Below are 20601 nucleotides of genomic sequence, written 5' to 3' on the forward strand. Positions count from 1 at the left end.
TGTTTATGGCTGTTGGGAGGGGTAATTAAGACATTTCACAATAAATTTTTTAAAAAAAACAGCAGGTCTGACAGTTACAACGGTTAGAACCGCCGGTTCGAACTGGCGGTTCTAACAGGACGGAGAACCGGCGGTTCCAGTCTGGTCCTGACCGGTTCTCTGGAACCGCCGGTTCTGGTTCCTTATTCGCTGGAACAGGAACCGAACCGGATTTTTTCGGTCCCGGTTCCGGTTCATCCCAGTTTCGTTTCTCATCGGTTCCGATTATGATTTCGGGCTGGTTCGAACCGATGGTTTCGGTTCCCGAAATCGTAATTTGGCCATGCTTACCCCCAAGTGGACAATACTAACCAGGTGTGGGCCATGACATTTGGTATCAGAGCCGATGCCTCATTCCTCTGGCCGATGGTGGGGCAAACCTCAGCGCGAACGCTGAGTCCCTACGGGGGGTGACTGTGAGGGATCTAAGCCTACAGTGCACCTAGGCGAATCCCACATCGGTTAAGTGCGAGGAGTAAGGGATGTACATAAGAGGGGTGGTTTCTCACTTGGTTAGCGCGCTTTTGGGTGGGGATCTAAGCCTGCCCAAGGGACAAATCCGTGAGGGGTGACTCATACGGAAGCCCCCAAAGCGGACAATACTAATCAGGTGTGGGCCATGACATACTGTGAGGGATCTAAGCCTACAGTGCACCTAGGCGAATCCCACATCGGTTAAGTGCGAGGAGTAAGTGATGTACATAAGAGGGGTGGTTTCTCACTTGGTTAGCGCGCTTTTGGGTGGGGATCTAAGCCTGCCCAAAGGACAAATCCGTGAGGGGTGACTCGTACGGAAGCCCCCAAAGCGGACAATACTAACCAGGTGTGGGCCATGACATGTTGCCTCAACCCCCTTATTTGCTAAATAATCTGCAAACTGATTACATGTTCTTTTAATATATTTGAACTCCACTTGACTCATTTGGGACTTTATGGAATCAAACTTGTTAAATCTTTCTGCCAACCCCAATGCCATTTTTGTTTTATTAAAAATCCAATAAAGCATATTTCGGGAGTTAGATTCACTGATCGATGAGACTTATATTTAGAAAACCAGTAAAGTTCTATAGTAGAGAAAAAAGCAATGAGCTCTACCTCATTTGAATTCAAAAAACCAAAGGGGAAAAAAAAGTACATTGCATATTTACTCCCATCATGAAACCATCACTTAAAATCTTTGAGTTTACATATTCCAAATTTGTATATCAATTGACAATTTATAGAAGTGTTTTGATGAGCAAATTAACAGTCTTGTAGCCTGGGTGAACCTTTTGAACATCAATATCACCAATTTTTTTTTGTAGATTATGAACGAAGAAAAACCAAATATGCCATTTTTCTAAAATAGTAAATTTTAATTTTGTTTTTACCATTTTTAATTTACAATTTTTAACATAAATATGCTAACAAAAATAACAATTTCATATTATTTATTTTTTTACAAAATAATAGTTTCAAATGCTAATGGTAAGCTTTATTATGATTTAAAATAACAATAACCTCGTAAAAAATAAGTTTAAAAATCATGTAAATTTATAAATTTTATCTTAACACTAAAGAATAAAAAAGATTAAAGGAAATAAACTAGAAAAAGAAGTAATTAACATAACAAAAAAGTCAAAATTATTGGAAATTAAGCTTTTTATTTACATAGTTTTATAAATTTTCATTGAGTAAATTAAATTATATAAAATTTAGGGTCTATTAGATAATATTAGATATTTTAGTATATATTAGCTATTGTATTAGTTATTAACTATTTTATTTGCTACTAGCTAGTTTATATGACAGTTTAAATTAGGAGTGTTCCCTAAAAATAGTTATTTAACATAAATAACAAAAAAATATTAATTATTTAATTAGCTAAATTTAAAGGAAAAACAGTCGTGTGATTGTAAAAAAAAAAAAGAAATTGAATTAAAAGCTAAATGTTAAACATGAAAAACTAAATGTTTCAATGTTTAATGTTTCATAAAAAATTCTCTCAACTCTCAACCTCTAATGTTATTATAAAAATTATATTACGGAAGCTATAGTTAATAGAAATAAAATTTTAACTTATAAAAACACTAAAAACTAACTCAAAAAAAAGCTAAAATATATATGTTTTATTTTTCTTTTTTCTTTTTAGTGATTGTCCATTCTATTTATGACCCACTTGGTAATTGGTATAGAAAATTTGCGCCAGAGGACTAGTCAGAAGAGTCAAGACATACATTAATAGAAAGAGGCAAAAGTCACTAATTTATATGTATTTTCTTACTTCTAGACCACGCTATAAAAATCAGATTCAAAGTCTTACCATGTTTGAGTTACATCAACTACTCTTAGGATCTATATAGAATGGAGAATAGAATTCTAATTCACGTTCCATTATTCACTAATATAAGTGACAGGAAAAATTTTATATAGAAAGGGAATTCATTGGACGTGAAAAATTTTGAAGGGTCGAATTGACAGCGAATTACTCTTTTTTTTATATAAAAAAACCAAATACATTTTTTTTTCAAAATAACAGATATGTTAAACTAGAAGAAAATGTAATATAACAGAATAAAAGTCAAAGTCTTAGATTTCCTTAGAAATGTGGCTTGAATCTTCAAGGATTAGCTTAAATCTCCATGTGTGATAGTTAAATTTCAAGAAACCAAAGTTTAATTTATGTGTTTTCTTAGTAGAGAGTGAAGCAAAAATGGGAGAAGGGAGAAAGAGAGTATTCGGTTAAGAGGAGAGGAGAAGAGGAAATGAGAGAAAGAAAGAAGAGAAAGGGAATGCGTAGTTGCAATTTGCAAAGGTGTCTATGGCATTTTTGTAATTACATAACAACTCAGCCACGAAGTTGTTCAATGGGTGGTTGAGATTAAGCCACATCTCCTTAGATCCAAAGGCTATAATTAATTTTTGCCACTGTTTCCATAAATTATATTTAACTCAGCATATCTTTTCATACTTATTCACTTACACTAATCTCTGCACTTCCAAATTTCTAATTAAATCCTCAAAACATTATTCATAATAATTAATTAATCATAAGAAATTAAATGCATAGATATCAAAATTAGAAGGTTGACTCGAAAGTCAACAGACTAAGTCTTTGCATGTATTGCGTGTTTCCAACCATAAGTTTTATATGTAGACTTACTTTTAGACTTAATTATTTAGATAAAAAACAAAATTGAATTTCAAATATAATTAAAATTAACTGTAAAATTTGAATTTTTTTTTTAGTAATTTAGCCTTTCATTTTAGACGATCCCTCTATTATTATCCTTTTGCATGTACAAAACAAAATGGCATAATATAGAAAATGACCACTGAAGGCCTACAAGAGGCTAAGTCCCTCTATTATTATCCTTTTGCATCTACAAAACAAAACGCCATAATATAGAAAATGACCACCGAAGGCCTACAAGAGGCTAAGTCCCTCTATTATTATCCTTTTGCATCTACAAAACAAAACGGCATAATATAGAAAATGACCACCGAAGGCCTACAAGAGTCTAAGTCTATATTTATAGACTTATAGTGATAGGACTAAATGGATAGATAATCTAAGTCTAAGTCTTGCCGTGTATATTCCTCAAAGAAAAAATATAATTTCTTGATTCTGGACCACGTTTTATAAAAATTATTCAGAGTTTCACACATATACCATGAGTTTGTAGAGATGGCAAAATCAACCTCATCCGGCGGATATATATTTAACCATAACCCAATTAAATTTTAAATTTAAGATTTTGACTGGATTTGAGTAGCATATGGACAAAGCCTGAAATTTTATTTTGAATATGGGTAGAGTAATGGTATTGCTATTATAAAACCGAACATGACACGTACGAAATTCAAACCCTAATAGATTTAAAATTTTATTATTTTTTTAAAAATTATAGTATGGAAATTTTAACAAATTGAGTTATTTGTAGTAAATTATCTATATAAATTATAATTTTACTTTTAATTTAATGTAATATAACTTCATTCTAGTTTTCATATATTAATTTGAATTGGTCAAATTTTTAAAATTTTAAATTTTGAAATTTAAAATTTAATTTCTAATATTTCATTTAAACTTCAATTTCAAATAATGGAGAAAAATCATAGTGATAATAGTTATTTGGAGTGTTGAGATAATAATATTTTATGTATAGTGACTTTTTTTTTTTTTATGCAAACCATTGGTATCTTGACCTCATTACCAAAGACTGCCTAATTTGATTCGGGGTTTAGTCATAATTAAGGTCCTTCACCCCTCCTTATAGGTGTGTTTAGTGGGGATCTGATCCGAGAGCTCTTCCCACGTACCTAACTGATAAGTGTTATTTTTATTGTGATTTTGAATAAAATTTCTATTACTTTTAAATTAATTAAATTAGTTTTTATGTAATATTGATATGTTTTTATTTAAAAGCTTCCTTGAAACACAACTCACTTGATTTGGAAGAAAATTGTAGGATTTTGCAAAGAAAAGAACAAAAATAAAGCAAGGTGACATTGGCACGCCCCAGCCCGTGTCGAGACGCACGGCCGTGTCTGGCACAAGGCGAAACAAACCAAGAGACAGAGAGGTGCACGCCCCAAGCCGTGCTGAGGAACATGCCTGTGCGCGCTAGCCTGCCCAAGCCGTGCTGCGGAACACGCCCGTGCCTCATATGCCTCTGACTTCCAGAGAGATGCACGCCCTGTCCCGTGCTACCCCGCACGCCCGTGCGCGCTACCAACCAGACTTCCAGAAGACTGCACGTCCCGGCAACACGCCCGTGCGCGCTAGCTTGCCTAGGACGTGCTGAGGAACACGCCCCGTGCCGAAGCCTCTAAACCTCCAAGGCCTGGCACGCCCCAGGCCGTGCCAGGCAACACGCCCGTGCAAGCAAGAATTCTATATTTTGAGTCAAAAGTTGCCAACTAATTTCTACCATTTTCACAAGATGCTTTGGACACTTTCTTCACATGCTAATCAAAGTTCAACCATGTGCAACTGAGAAACCATAATTGAGAGCAATTCATGGCTTGATTTACAAACTTTCCCACCTCACAAAGTTGAACTTTACTCATTAAAGCACAAGGCTTGTTCCCTCAAGAAGTCTATATAAGGAAGAGAAGGAGCCACTCCAAAGGTACCGAGCAATCCCATATCCTACACTCTACATCCATTCTTCTTTTTAGATAGTTTTATTTTCATTTGAAGCTAAGTATTTAAGAGTTGTGCAAGGTTTCAAGGAAGCCATTCAAGCAATTGTTAAACTAGTTCTTATTTCTAAACTCTTAATCTTGTTTATTTCTTTCATTATCTTTATTGATTATGAAATATTTATCAAGTATCATTTGGTTTTATTTAAGTACTATGTGTAATTAAATTCTTATACTAGGGGTTTGATGTAGCTTAATCTCTTTTCCAATTTATGCAATTAGATTTATTTTTCCTTATTCAAGTTATGATTTATTAATGAACTTAATGCTTCTAGGCAGAATTCTCCCCTAGATTGATTTATTTCAATTATCACTATCGGAAGAAGGATCTTTGATATGAAAAGGTTAATAAAACACATGAGAATAATAACTTGATGCGGAAGCTATACGGTTTGACTCATGGGGGGTTTTCATAAGTTAATGACCTTAGGTTATGAATTCACAAAACAAACCATAAAACTTAATGATTTAATTCATGTTTGATTGCGCTATTGGAAGATAGGTAATTAGACCGGGTTAAAATAACTAACAATACATCGGGAGAGCTTGTTAGTAATTTTTGGGTTGTTTCCCCTACTTGAATAATTAAATTGATCAATGAACTAATGAAATAAATTGGATAGAGTTAAGTGAAATCAAAACCTCTAGTAGTTTTACTTCCTTGATTTCTTTTAATCAATAATTGCTTGCTTAACTTCTTATTTTTACTTGTTGAATTTAATTTCTATAAACAATCTCATCATTTATCGTTTAAATAATAACAAGATAACATAATTTTGGTACTTGGTATACAATCCCTGTGGATACGATACTCTACTCATCATGTATTACTTGTAGCGATTTCGTACACTTGCGAAATAAGCTGTCAAGTTTTTGGCGCCGTTGCCGGGGATTGGCAAAACCAATATCAATACGAATTATCTTGTTATTAATTTAGACATTTATTTAGTTGTTCTTAGTCATTTAATTTTTCTGTAAACTATCTCAGGTTTTATGCAAAGAAGATCTAGAAGGACAGAACCTCTGATCTTTGATCCAGAAATTGAGAAAACCTGCAGAAAGAACAACGCAGCAAGGAGAGCACAAGAAAACAGAACCGAACAACAATCAAACATGAACGAAAATAACCCTCCACCTCCAGAAATGCCTCTTGCTGAAAATCCTCATAACGGACAAAATGTCCGCACCTTGCGGGATTACACCATACCTTCTCTTAACGGAGCTACTTCCAGCATCACTAGACCAAGAGTGGAAGCAAATAATTTTGAAATTAAACCAGCAATAATACAAATGCTTTCCACTTCTATTCAATATGGAGGACTTCCTAGTGAAGATCCTAATGCTCATATCACCAATTTCCTGGAAATTTGTGATACTTTTAAACAAAATGGTGTTTCTGACGATGCCATTAGATTAAGACTCTTTCCTTTCACTCTAAGGGACAAAGCACGATCATGGTTACAATCTTGTCCTGCTGGGAGTTTTACTACTTGGGAAGAGTTAGCCCAGAAATTTTTGGCTAAATTCTTTCCATCTTCTAAAACCACCAAATTAAGAAATGAGATCATGACTTTTGCTCATCATGATCAAGAAAGCTTGTATGAGGCTTGGGAAAGATTTAAAGATTTGTTAAGAAAATGTCCTCACCATAGTTTGCCCAAATGGTTACAAGTCCAAACTTTCTATAATTCATTGTCACCTAACATTAAAATCACTTTGGATGCAGCTGCAGGAGGATCCTTTGAAAGAAAAGAGATCGATGAGGCATATGATTTAATAGAAGAAATGGCAAGCAATAGCCATTATCAAAGAAGTTCTGAAAGAAGAAAAACTGCTGGAATCTATGAAATAGATGCCATCACGGCACTCAATGCCAAGGTTGATAACATGGTAAGAAAGCTCGATTTGCTAACCACTAAATCTGTGAATTCTATCATGCAAACTTGTGACAGATGCAATGAACCGCATGGAGTTGGAGAATGCATGCTAGATTCTGCAAATCCACAAACTTTGGAGCAAGTAAACTATGTGATGAACCAACAAAGAAGGAATTACCCATATTCGAATCCCTATGACAACAGGTTAAGAAATCATCCGAATCTTTCATATGGTAATTCTAACAATGCTTTAAATGCACCACCAGGTTTCTTGCCTCCGGAGAAAAAGTCTCATGATGATCTGCTCACGGCCCTTTCAAAATCGCACATGGATTTCATGAACGAAACAAGAGAACACAACAAAATCCAACAAGCTGCGATAAGAAATCTGGAGATCCAAATGGGACAGTTTGCTAACATGATGGCAGCTAGACCTCAAGGTACGTTACCTAGTAATACTGAGAAAAATCCTAAAGAACAGGTACAAGCCATAACCTTGAGGAGTGGTAGAGAATTGGAAGACAAACCCAGAAAAGAGAAAGAGGAAGAAAGGAAAGCGCCTATCATTGATCTAGTGGTGAAGGAAGAGGTAAAACCTTATGTTCCACCAGTTCCATTTCCACAAAGATTAAAAAAGACACAGGATGACCAAAGCTTCATGAAATTCCTGGACGTCTTCAAAAAGCTTCAAATAAACATTCCTTTTGCTGAAGCTCTTGCTCAAATGCCAAGTTATGCAAAATTTTTGAAAGAAATCTTAAGCAAGAAAAGAAAGATTGAGGACCAAGGAATGGTAAAGCTGACTGAAGAATGCAGTGCAATTATTCAAAACAAATTGCCACCAAAGCTTAAAGATCCAGGGAGTTTTTCTATCCCTTGTAACATTGGCAATTTAAACTTTGAAAAGGCTCTAGCTGACTTAGGAGCTAGCATAAATCTAATGTCTTATGAAGTTTTTAAAATGCTAGGTATGGGGGAACTAAAGCCAACAAGGATGTCTTTACAATTAGCCGATCGATCAATCAAATATCCAAAGGGGATTGTAGAAGACGTACTAGTAAAGGTAGGAAAATTTATTTTTCCAGTTGATTTTGTCATCCTTGATATCGATGAAGGAAGAGAAGGATCATTGATCCTTGGAAGACCTTTTCTTGCAACTGCAAGAGCTCTCATAGATGTTCATGATGGGAAACTAACATTGAGAGTAGGTCAAGAAGAAGTTGTTTTTGATATGTTGAAATCTTGCAAATTCCCCATGGACAATAATGATTGTTTTAGAATAGATGTAATAGATGAATGTACAAAGAATATTTTATACAGCATAGATGATAATAATAAAAATTCAGAAGAAAAAGAAAAAGAAAAAGAAAATGCACAACCGAAACAAGAGCTGAAGCAGCTTCCCCCTCATCTGAAGCATGCATTTTTAGGTGAGAATAAATCTTTTCCTGTTATTATTTCCTCTCACTTAACGCTTGATCAAGAGGAAGGATTGTTGCAGGTTCTTCGAAAACACAAGAAGGCAATAGGATGGACAATTTCCGATCTACAAGGAATAAGCCCGAGCATTTGCATGCACAAAATTCTGATGGAGGATAACTACAAACCTTCAATCGAGCATCAACGACGATTGAATCCAAATATGAAAGAGGTAGTCAAGGCTGAAATCTTAAAACTTCTGGATACAGGTATTATCTATCCAATTTCCGATAGTAATTGGGTAAGTCCTGTCCAAGTTGTGCCAAAGAAAGGAGGTATGACTGTTATTTTTAATGAAAACAATGAACTGATTCCTACCAGAACAGTCACAGGCTGGCGTGTGTGCATTGACTACAGGAAATTGAACAAAGCAACACGTAAGGACCACTTCCCTTTACCCTTCATTGATCAAATGCTTGAAAGACTTGCAGGTTATCCCTTCTATTGTTTCTTGGATGGCTATTCAGGATACTTCCAAATACCTATTGCTCCTGAAGATCAAGAGAAGACCACTTTCACCTGTCCTTATGGCACTTTTGCCTATAGGAGAATGCCATTTGGACTATGCAACGCCCCTGCAACCTTCCAACGATGCATGATGTCCATATTTTTTGATATGGTTGAGAAATCCATTGAGATATTTATGGATGATTTTTCTGTGTTTGGATCTTCTTTCGATGCATGTCTTTATAATTTATCTCTAGTAATGCAAAGATGTGAAGATACTAACCTTGTTTTAAATTGGGAAAAATGTCATTTCATGGTTAGTGAAGGAATTGTTTTAGGCCATAAAATATCACAGCAGGGGATTGAGGTGGATAAGGCGAAAGTGGAAGTAATCGAAAAGCTACCGGCTCCAAATTCAGTAAGGGGAGTAAGAAGTTTTCTTGGCCATGCCGGATTTTACAGGAGATTTATCAAAGATTTCTCCAAAATCACAAAACCTCTTTGTAATTTGTTAATTAAAGATGTTCCTTTTAATTTTGACAAAGAGTGTTTAAGTGCCTTTAACAGATTGAAGAAAGAGCTGACTTCAGCACCCATCATCGCTACACCAGATTGGAGTCTTCCCTTTGAGCTTATGTGTGATGCTAGTGATCATGCTGTAGGAGCTGTCCTTGGGCAAAGAAGAGAAAAGAAGTTGCATGTCATTTATTATGCTAGTCGCACTTTAAATGATGCACAATTAAACTATGCCACTACTGAAAAGGAACTCTTAGCCATTGTTTTTGCTTTCGATAAATTTAGAGCTTATCTAATTGGAGCTAAAACAATTGTGTACACTGATCATTCTGCTATAAAGTATCTATTAGAAAAAAAAAGATTCAAAGCCTAGACTAATTCGTTGGATTCTTCTTTTGCAGGAATTTGACTTAGAAATTCGAGATAAAAAAGGAACCGAGAATCTTGTAGCAGATCATTTATCTAGGCTTGAGTTGGGGAACGACGAACAGGAAAGCTTGAATATCAATGAAGAATTCCCCCATGAACATCTCTTTCTTCTAGCCAAGGCACAAGCCCCCTGGTATGCTGATATAGTCAATTGCCTTGCTTGCAAAATCCCTCCGCCGAATCTTTCTTATCAACAAAAGAAAAAATTTTTTCATGATCTTAAATACTATTATTGGGAGGAGCCATTTTTGTTCAAGTATTGTAGTGACCAGCTTTTTCGACGATGCATACCGGAAGAAGAAATAGAAAGTATCCTTCGATTCTGCCATTCAAAGGAATGTGGAGGACATTTTGGAGCAAGCAAGACGGCAGCACGAATTTTGGAGAGCGGTTTCTACTGGCCTAACGTGTTTAAGGATGCCTTCAATTTTGTTCGTCTTTGTGATCGCTGTCAAAGATTAGGAAACATTTCGAAGCGACATGAGATGCCTTCACATGGCATTCTTGAAGTTGAAATCTTTGATGTATGGGGTCTGGACTTCATGGGACCTTTTCCATCCTCATACTCAAACCAGTACATCCTAGTAGCAGTCGATTATGTGTCAAAATGGGCAAAAGCTGTTGCCCTTCCCCATAATGACGCTAAAAGTGTAATGAGCTTCATCAAGAAGTATATTTTTACACGACATGGCACTCCTAGGGCAATAATCACAGACGGAGGTAAGCATTTTTGCAATAAATATTTAGATTCTCTCCTTACAAAATATGGTGTCACTCACCGTGTAGGTACTCCTTATCATCCTCACTCAAGTGGACAAGTCGAAGTCACAAACCGTGAAATCAAAAAGATTCTAGAGACAACAGTTGGTCAATCAAGAAAGGATTGGTCCAAGAAGCTCGATGATGCTCTTTGGGCCTATAGAACTGCATTCAAAACACCAATTGGCATGTCACCATACCGCATGGTATACGGTAAGGCCTGTCACCTCCCTGTCGAGCAAGAGCACAAGGCATATTGGGCAATCCAATTGCTTAACTTTAATACTAAGGAAGCTGGTGAAAAAAGGATGCTTCAACTAAACATGCTGGATGAAATAAGACTCCATGCCTATGAAAGCGCCAAAATCTATAAAGATCGCACAAAACAGTGGCATGATAAGCGTATCATTCAACGGGATCTAAAGGTAGGCCAACAGGTATTACTCTATAACTCTAGACTCCGTCTTTTTCCAGGCAAATTGCGCTCGAGATGGTCTGGTCCGTTCACAATTAAGGAAATTTTTCCACATGGAGCAGTCGAGATAATAGATGGCAACCGATGTTTCAAGGTGAATGCTCATCGCCTAAAGGTATACCATGGTGGAAATTTTGACCCTGTTAAAACCATTATCCGTCTTGATTAAAACAAACCAGGTTCAAAATGTCGAACTTAACAACGTTAAACAAAAGTGCTTGTGGGAGACGACCCATTTTTTTTCCTTTTAATGGTTTGTGTTGTTTTTGGTTGATGTTTCAGATATAACACAGCATATAACCCATTTGGTTTTAAAAAAAAATAAAAATAAAAAAATAAAAATAAAAATTTTGTGCACGCCCAAGACCGTGCAACGTGACACGCCCGTGCGCACCTGCACTTGACTTCCAGAGAAGTGCACGCCCCAGGCCGTGCAACGTGACACGCCCGTGCGCACCTGCACTTGACTTCCAGAGAAGTGCACGCCCCAGGCCGTGCAACGTGACACGCCCGTGCGCACCTGCACTTGACTTCCAGAGAAGTGCACGCCCCAGGCCGTGCAACGTGACACGCCCGTGTGCGTCTGCACTTGATTTCCAGACCACTGCACGGTCTCGACCGTGCCGCTTTGCACGCCCGTGCGCGCTAAGCCTATTTAAACAACACGGCCTGTTTCTGTTTCATTCCAACTTGCACGCCCTAGCCGTCAACAGCCATTTCTCTCATTTTCTCTCATTCTTCTCACGATTTCTCTCCTTTTCTTGATCTTTTCTCTGATTTTCTTTCACCAATATCATCATCATGCCTCCCAGGTACAAGCGCAGCCGTCCTTCTTCATCTGTAGCGGCTAGACGAGGCTCCTCCACAAGATCTTCCACGCCTTCTTCGGACACTACACCACTGCCTCCTTTTGATATGGGTTCCAGCGACCAGTTAGAGAGGTACAATAAACTTCTGCTACACCCCATCTTACCAAATAAATTTATTGATGATAATGCTTTATCAATTGTGGGGCTTAAAGATGCTGTGATTGAACCATTGCAACGTGTAGGGTGGGGTGCCTTTATTGAAATGAAAGACCTTGTGTATCCGCCCCTCACGTTAGAATTTTTAAGCTCTTTTCTGCTTCAATCAAATTTCCAGCTGCCAGTTTTAGGAATAAAATCACATTTAGACTCCTAGGAAGAAATTTTGAATTATCCATAGATGAGGTTAGTCAGATTTTTGGTTTTCCTACTGAAAATGCAGTCACACAAGTCCCAAATGATTTTTTGGATCGTCATAGGTGGAGCGAGTTAGCAGACAACAGTGTTTATAGTGCTAGATCATCCAAAGCATCCAAATTAAAAAGCCCCGCTTTACGTTACATCCATAAATTTTTGGTGCACACTATTTTTGGACGAAATGAGAGTGAAGGAGTTGTAGGACGCAGTGAACTTTATTTTTTATGGGCTATTAACAATGGCGTGTCGTTAAATGTGGGTTATTGGCTATGCCAAAAATGGGCTCGAGTGGCACGCGCCGACAAGGGGGCCATTGTTATGGGTAGTTTTGTTACACGCATTGCCACCTATCTGAGGTTGTGGGATCCGGCCAGACCAATTTATGATAGCTTAGGAGGCGGTAGAGGAATACGATTAGATATTGACCTGATGATTCACATGAAGATTGTGGAAAAATTTGGCGATACATATAGAGTCATAGGTGCTCCAGCGGAAACCACTGACGACGACATACCTGCAGCTGCTGACATTGCGGAGGATGAGCCACCTCCTTTCCCTGGTTTTACTTCTGGTGCAGGTACATCTGGAGCTGGACCTCCATTCCAGGGCACTCCTACTGTGTCAAATGACGAGCTGTTTGCACGTATGTTTTCTCGCATGGATATGTTCGACACTCGGCTTACCGGCATGGAATCCATGATCACTGATCGATTCCAGTCTCTCGAGATCACACAGGGCAGCATCGATTCTCGCTTGGACACTTTGCAGAGCCACTATCAGGGCCTCACCACTCAGCTTCAGACTGTGATTCAGTTGCTTCAGCCTCCTCCCCCTCCACCACCAGGGGCCTGACTTCTTTTACACTCCTTTACTTCTTTTCTCTTATTTTTCTGATTATCACACATTTTGACAATGGTTTGGTATGCACACTTTGGATTTTACTTAATTACAGTACTCCTTTGGATTATTTTTAATTGTTTGTCCATTTTGGTTATTTTTTTCTAACCTCATAGCTTGGCTACTCTATCACTCTCCATTGCTTTCTCCTGCCCCACCATGGTACATTTCTGAAACTTCTTCTTCTTTGCACTACCATAAGTTTGGGGAATTGCTCATTGAGGACAATGTGCTCAATTCAGTAAGGGGGTGGATGTTTTATCTAAATTATAAAATTTTATTTCAATAAAATAAGTATGGAATAATTATTAGCATGAATTTATGATCTAGCTTAGTTGAACTTTTGAATAAATTAATAATATTTCCAAAGTAAATTATTTTAAACCAAAATTGGTTTTAACATACTTCTTGGACTTAACCATTTGTTTAGAGCATTTTGAACCTAAAACTTGAACAAAGAGAAAAAGGACACTGAAGCCGTCTTACATGTATGTTTTAAATCAATAAAGGATGAAGGTTTTATTTAAAGAAAAACGGAAATCCATTTAAAACCAAGTAGTATGGAGCATAAAATGCAACTACTTGTTACTTACATCCCTATGTATAAGTGGTATGGAGCATAAAAATGCAACCACATAAAAATAAAAGTGGTATGGAGCATAAAATGCGACCAATTAAAAAAAAGATAGAATGAGGCTACCTAAAAATACCTTGAGATGAGAAATATTACATGTAGGCTATATTTGTCCTAATACTCACTATATAAAAAAAAAAAATGTTCTTTACTCATGTTTAATAAAAAGATTATGTTATATTAATTTAGGCTAAAAATAACTTACATAGGGAATATTTATAATTTATTCTTATGATTAATTCAGTTATTGATTAAATTCGCAATTAATTATTCCATGCTATTTTAAGAAGAATTTTATTACTTGAGGACAAGCAATAGTTTAAGTTTGGGGAATTTTGATAAGTGTTATTTTTATTGTGATTTTGAATAAAATTTCTATTACTTTTAAATTAATTAAATTAGTTTTTATGTAATATTGATATGTTTTTATTTAAAAGCTTCCTTGAAATACAACTCACTTGATTTGGAAGAAAATTGTAGGATTTTGCAAAGAAAAGAACAAAAATAAAGCAAGGTGACATTGGCACGCCCCAGCCCGTGTCGAGACGCACGGCCGTGTCTGGCACAAGGCGAAACAAACCAAGAGACAGAGAGGTGCACGCCCCAAGCCGTGCTGAGGAACACGCCCGTGCGCGCTAGCCTGCCCAAGCCGTGCTGCGGAACACGCCCGTGCCTCATATGCCTCTGACTTCCAGAGAGATGCACGCCCTGTCCCGTGCTACCCCGCACGCCCGTGCGCACTACCAACCAGACTTCCAGAAGACTGCACGCCCCGGCAACACGCCCGTGCGCGCTAGCTTGCCTAGGACGTGCTGAGGAACACGCCCCGTGCCGAAGCCTCTAAACCTCCAAGGCCTGGCACGACCCAGGCCGTGCCAGGCAACATGCCCGTGCAAGCAAGAATTCTATATTTTGAGTCAAAAGTTGCCAACTAATTTCTACCATTTTCACAAGATGCTTTGGACACTTTCTTCACATGCTAATCAAAGTTCAACCATGTGCAACTGAGAAACCATAATTGAGAGCAATTCATGGCTTGATTTACAAACTTTCCCACCTCACAAAGTTGAACTTTACTCATTAAAGCACAAGGCTTGTTCCCTCAAGAAGTCTATATAAGGAAGAGAAGGAGCCACTCCAAAGGTACCGAGCAATCCCATATCCTACACTCTACATCCATTCTTCTTTTTAGATAGTTTTATTTTCATTTGAAGCTAAGTATTTAAGAGTTGTGCAAGGTTTCAAGGAAGCCATTCAAGCAATTGTTAAACTAGTTCTTATTTCTAAACTCTTAATCTTGTTTATTTCTTTCATTATCTTTATTGATTATGAAATATTTATCAAGTATCATTTGGTTTTATTTAAGTACTATGTGTAATTAAATTCTTATACTAGGGGTTTGATGTAGCTTAATCTCTTTTCCAATTTATGCAATTAGATTTATTTTTCCTTATTCAAGTTATGATTTATTAATGAACTTAATGCTTCTAGGCAGAATTCTCCCCTAGATTGATTTATTTCAATTATCACTATCGGAAGAAGGATCTTTGATATGAAAAGGTTAATAAAACACATGAGAATAATAACTTGATGCGGAAGCTATACGGTTTGACTCATGGGGGGTTTTCATAAGTTAATGACCTTAGGTTATGAATTCACAAAACAAACCATAAAACTTAATGATTTAATTCATGTTTGATTGCGCTATTGGAAGATAGGTAATTAGACCGGGTTAAAATAACTAACAATACATCGGGAGAGCTTGTTAGTAATTTTTGGGTTGTTTCCCCTACTTGAATAATTAAATTGATCAATGAACTAATGAAATAAATTGGATAGAGTTAAGTGAAATCAAAACCTCTAGTAGTTTTACTTCCTTGATTTCTTTTAATCAATAATTGCTTGCTTAACTTCTTATTTTTACTTGTTGAATTTAATTTCTATAAACAATCTCATCATTTATCGTTTAAATAATAACAAGATAACATAATTTTGGTACTTGGTATACAATCCCTGTGGATACGATACTCTACTCATCATGTATTACTTGTAGCGATTTCGTACACTTGCGAAATAAGCTGTCACTAACCTACATTGTCAACTGTGCCACAACACATAGTTTATATATAGTGATTTTGTTACATGAGTTTTTTAGATATTCTATTAATTGATTTTTGTTATAATTACATTTAGGATAGTATGCTATCATTACATTTGAGTAAAGTATTATGATAAGAATAACAATTTTGAAATTAAAATTTTAATTTATCATTCTTCAAACTTTATTTATGTATTAATTTAATTCATACTTTTTATATATTATCTAAATCATTTAGATAAATACTTTAATTTTTTTAATTCAATATAATTTAATTTTTAAACAATATAAATAAGTGGATAAATGGTATCCGTGGATAATGGATATCTATGAGTTTGAGTTATATCTACAACTCTTAGTCAGACTAGTATAACTAACATGAAGAATTAAAAATAACAAGGAAATTGCCCATGAATAAAAATTCTTAAAGGGAGATACGAACAATTTACTAATTTTTTTAAAGGAAAAAAAAAACTAAATATGCCCTTTTTGTCAAATACTAAATTTGACCTTTTACTTTAATTTTTGCTTAATACGTCTTTTCACCTTGAATTTTATATTATGTTGCAATTTCACTTTATTTTGATGTTTATGTCAATTTCATTCTCAATTTTGATATTTTGTTGCAATAACATCCTAAATTGTAATTAGAATTTAAATTATAAATAAAAAGTACATTAATATAGAATCCACTCTTGACTTTAGGTTAACTTAATTCAATTTTTTTTACTCATATGAATTTATTAAGTTTGATTGTTGTCTTGCATATTTGTTTTCATTCTATAATTATAACTATTTAATTGATTATAATTATATTTTATATTCTATTTTGATAAAAAGTTGTTTATAATTTTGAATAGTTTATGATTTAAGAAATTTCATAGTAGCTTTGTTTTTTAGCTTTTATAATTATTTCAAAAATTACATTAAAAATCAAACAATAATAATAATTAGTTTATTGTTTAAGAAGTATTCTACTTTTTTTAAAAGGGACGTCTATTTATCACAAAATGCATTTTTATCTATTACTTATTAGCAATTAAATAAAAAAATTTAAAAATATTAAAAAATGATAATAGTGATTTTCCTTACTAATAACCCAAACTTCCACACTTAAATAAATATATTAAATTAATCGAAATCTAAATTTAAGAGTGAACTCTGTAGTACTATATTTTTATTTGCAATTTACGTCCTAATTTTATTTAGAACGCTATTGCAACAGGAGGTCAAAATTCATGGTGAAATTGATATGAAAGTAAAATTGGAGTGAAAATGCAATAAAACACAAAGTTCATGGTGAAATAATATATTAAGCCTTTAATTTTTTTACCATAACATTTTTAACGAAAATATGCTAATAAAAATAACAATTAATTAATTACCATAATTTTAAATTTGGCTTTTACCAAAAAAAAAAAAAAGAACAGATTAGTAAATAATTTTAAACAAAAAGAATAAAAGAGGACTAAATTTAATACTAAATAAAAAATTAATTAATTACCATAAAAATATTATTATTTTTCACATTGGGATTTAATGTTGTACAATTTAGTTGTTTTGATTAATAAATTAAGACTTTGGGCCTAAAATAAAGATGCCCAAAAGTTTTCAGCAGCTAAATTTTTAAGAGGCCCATATTTTCAAAAAACCTAGATTTGAATTCAACAGTGCTAATTACTGGTCTAGTCCACTATTTATATTTGGTTTTCATCCGTTTTTAATAGGTTTATATATCAATTTTTAAAGCTGCCAATTTTTGTATCCAATATAATGTGGACCGAACCACAGGCAAATTATTGGTTAAACCGATCAAACCAGCTGGTTTGGTCCAGTTTTTAGAACAATGATCTAATTGTTGCCTTTTTCTAGACCCGCTGACTGATGTAGTAGTAGCTGCAAGCAAGTTAGACAGCAGCATTTACAAGCTTGATAAGACAAGTTTCTCCATTTACTGTACTTCTTCTTATCTCACTTACCTGAGTGATATTTTCTTTATAAATATCACGTTCTCTACATGGCCTTTCAATTCAATTGTGCCTTGTCTCCAATCCATGAAGACATATTGAATAAAAATTCATACACTCCTTAATGATATATGATTCAGCAATAGAACCCTCAGGACGAGTTTTGTTATGCTCACAGTCTTTCAAAGTGCGTAAGAATCTATAAAGTGAAAAAACATATTAAAGAAAGCACGAACGCATGCACACACATATATATATGTATGTATGTAAGTAAGTATACAATGACATAAATAAAATTAAAAAAGAAAAGATAATATCTCAACGTACCTCTCAACAAAGTACATCCAATGATAATGAACTTGCCTTCCTAGTTCTACTTCACATGGTAAGTGAATAGCTAAATGCATCATAATCACAAAAAATGATGTTGGGTATATCAACTCAAGTTTACATAATATTAAAATTATATTCTTCTGTAACTTTTTTATTATAAATCTTTTTAATGTTTTCGAACATAACTCCTCAAAGAAATAACCTAGCTAAAAACTGATGTATATATATACATCATTCCTTAAACACCCATGTACTACAGATAGAAGTAAACATTGCATGAAAACATGATAATCGTAACTTTTCATTCTTAAAATCTTATAGCCATCAGGCAATATAATCAATTTTAACCATGATTATAACTACATATATAATAATGATATATATAAGAAAAACGAATATCATATAATTAGTGGTTTTGTCTTGGTAGTAATTTTGTGTATATGTAGTTTTTTTTTTCTATTTAGGCTCCATTTGTTTCCGTAAAATAACTTGTAAGAAAATAACTTGCTGAAAAATATTTTTATGAAAAACATTTTCCTTGAAAAATATTTTCCAAATAAGTTATTTTCCGTTGTTTTGTTGTAATATTGAAAATTAGTTAAAAATATTAAAGTCTTTATCTCATAAGACCATAAAAATATTAATAATAATAGAAATTTATAATTTAAAAATTTTATTGTTAAATATGAAAAGAATGCAAAAAATATATATATATAAATTATGAAAGTCGACAGTGGCTAGTGGTGGTGGTCGCCGGTGGCTAGTGGTGGTGGCCGGTGGTGGTGGTCGGTGGTCGGTTGTAAATGATGACTGGTGATAGTGACTATGATGATTAATAAGTTAAAAATATGGATTTATAAAGTTTACCGATGTCTGGAAAATGTTTTATTCTCTCGAAAATGGGAAGTTGTTTTCCTTAAAAAACGACTTAATTTTTTTTTTACTAGAAAAATATTTTCCGTTGACTTATTTTCTTGAGCATCCCAAATAATGGAAAATTATGAAAATATGTTTCTGTAAGTTATTTTAAGAAAACAAATGGAGCCTTAGTGTTTGTTAATGTTGATGGAGAACGGGACAAAGAATTGGATTTATGACGATAATAGTTAGGTAGTGTTAAAATCCTATGGTTTTTAGGAGTCTAAGGAAGAGTTTATTGGATTGTACCTTTATACTTTTAAATCATAAATGGGTTTGGATTTGCAAAATGGGCCAATATATTAAGTATGACCCAATATGCAACTTAATACGGTGGCAATTATCGAACCCATTTTGTGAGTTTTTAGATTTGAGTTTTGTATTTTGGAGTTGGGCTTATTGGATGTTTGATTAATTATGGCCCGATTAGTATTATTAATTAAGTAATTAATTTATATTAATTAATTAATTAATTAATTAAAAAAAGGGGATAATAGAAGACACGGGCTATAGTTGGAAAAGAGAAGAGCATTCCTCAAGTAGTTATTCATGTAAAAAAATTGAGAAACCAAAGGAGCCAATGATGGCAATATGCGCCAGTGGATCTTTTGGTAATTGCCAAAAAAGGAGCAACAGAATAACGTAGAGAGCCCAATCAAATTCTCAGACAAATTCAACCAAAAAACTACAACTTCAAATTCAAGCAAATCAATTTAATTTCAAGGCATTGTCTTCATTTTTTTAAGCATTGTTCATTTACTTCCTTTGTAATTGCAACTTTATTTCACCATAGTTTGGAAATTAGATCAAACGCACTTTAATTTGTAATTGGTGTACTTCACACACCTAGCACGCTCGCAATTCTCCATTTAAGCTGTTAGCCACCGGATTTGTTGCTCTTTTCTCTGAAAGAACCAACAAATATAAATTTTATTCTATATTCTATTGGATTTCATTCCATGTTCCATTTGATTCCATATCAATATTCCATTCTATTTCATTGCGTGCTCCATACTAAATATAACTTAGTTTTTCGGTATCCGTCACTAACTACAAAATATATATCTAAACAATACAGTAATACTGTCAAAATGGGTTTACACCTGCAGATGATGTGAGATCGGCCTTTTTTTGGGATTTAAATAAGAGAATTGGAGACAGTTTTTAGAACCAAATTTTTTTACTCAGCCCATTTTTGGAACAAACCTGCGTGGGTAAGACTGGACAAGTCTGTGGACGACCCGCTTTAGAATGAATACAAAAACTTTATTAGAGTCAACAAACAAATTTATCAAAATCCAAAATCCGACGGAGCAAAATAAT

The 20601-nt window shown here is 34.5% G+C and overlaps 1 non-coding gene across 1 annotated transcript; it reads right to left on the reverse strand.

The window, feature by feature from the left end:
• Positions 1–6774: 6774 nt before the first annotated feature.
• LOC149493598 (small nucleolar RNA R71) lies at positions 6775–6881 on the reverse strand. The gene has a single exon (XR_016322765.1). It is a non-coding gene; the product is annotated as a small nucleolar RNA R71 (small nucleolar RNA).
• Between the last annotated feature and the right edge of the window lie 13720 nt (positions 6882–20601).

This window comes from Jatropha curcas, chromosome 9, assembly GCF_041381405.1.
Source record: "Jatropha curcas cultivar XTBG-Jc1 chromosome 9, XTBG_Jcur_1.0, whole genome shotgun sequence".
Taxonomy (NCBI): Eukaryota; Viridiplantae; Streptophyta; class Magnoliopsida; order Malpighiales; family Euphorbiaceae; genus Jatropha; species Jatropha curcas.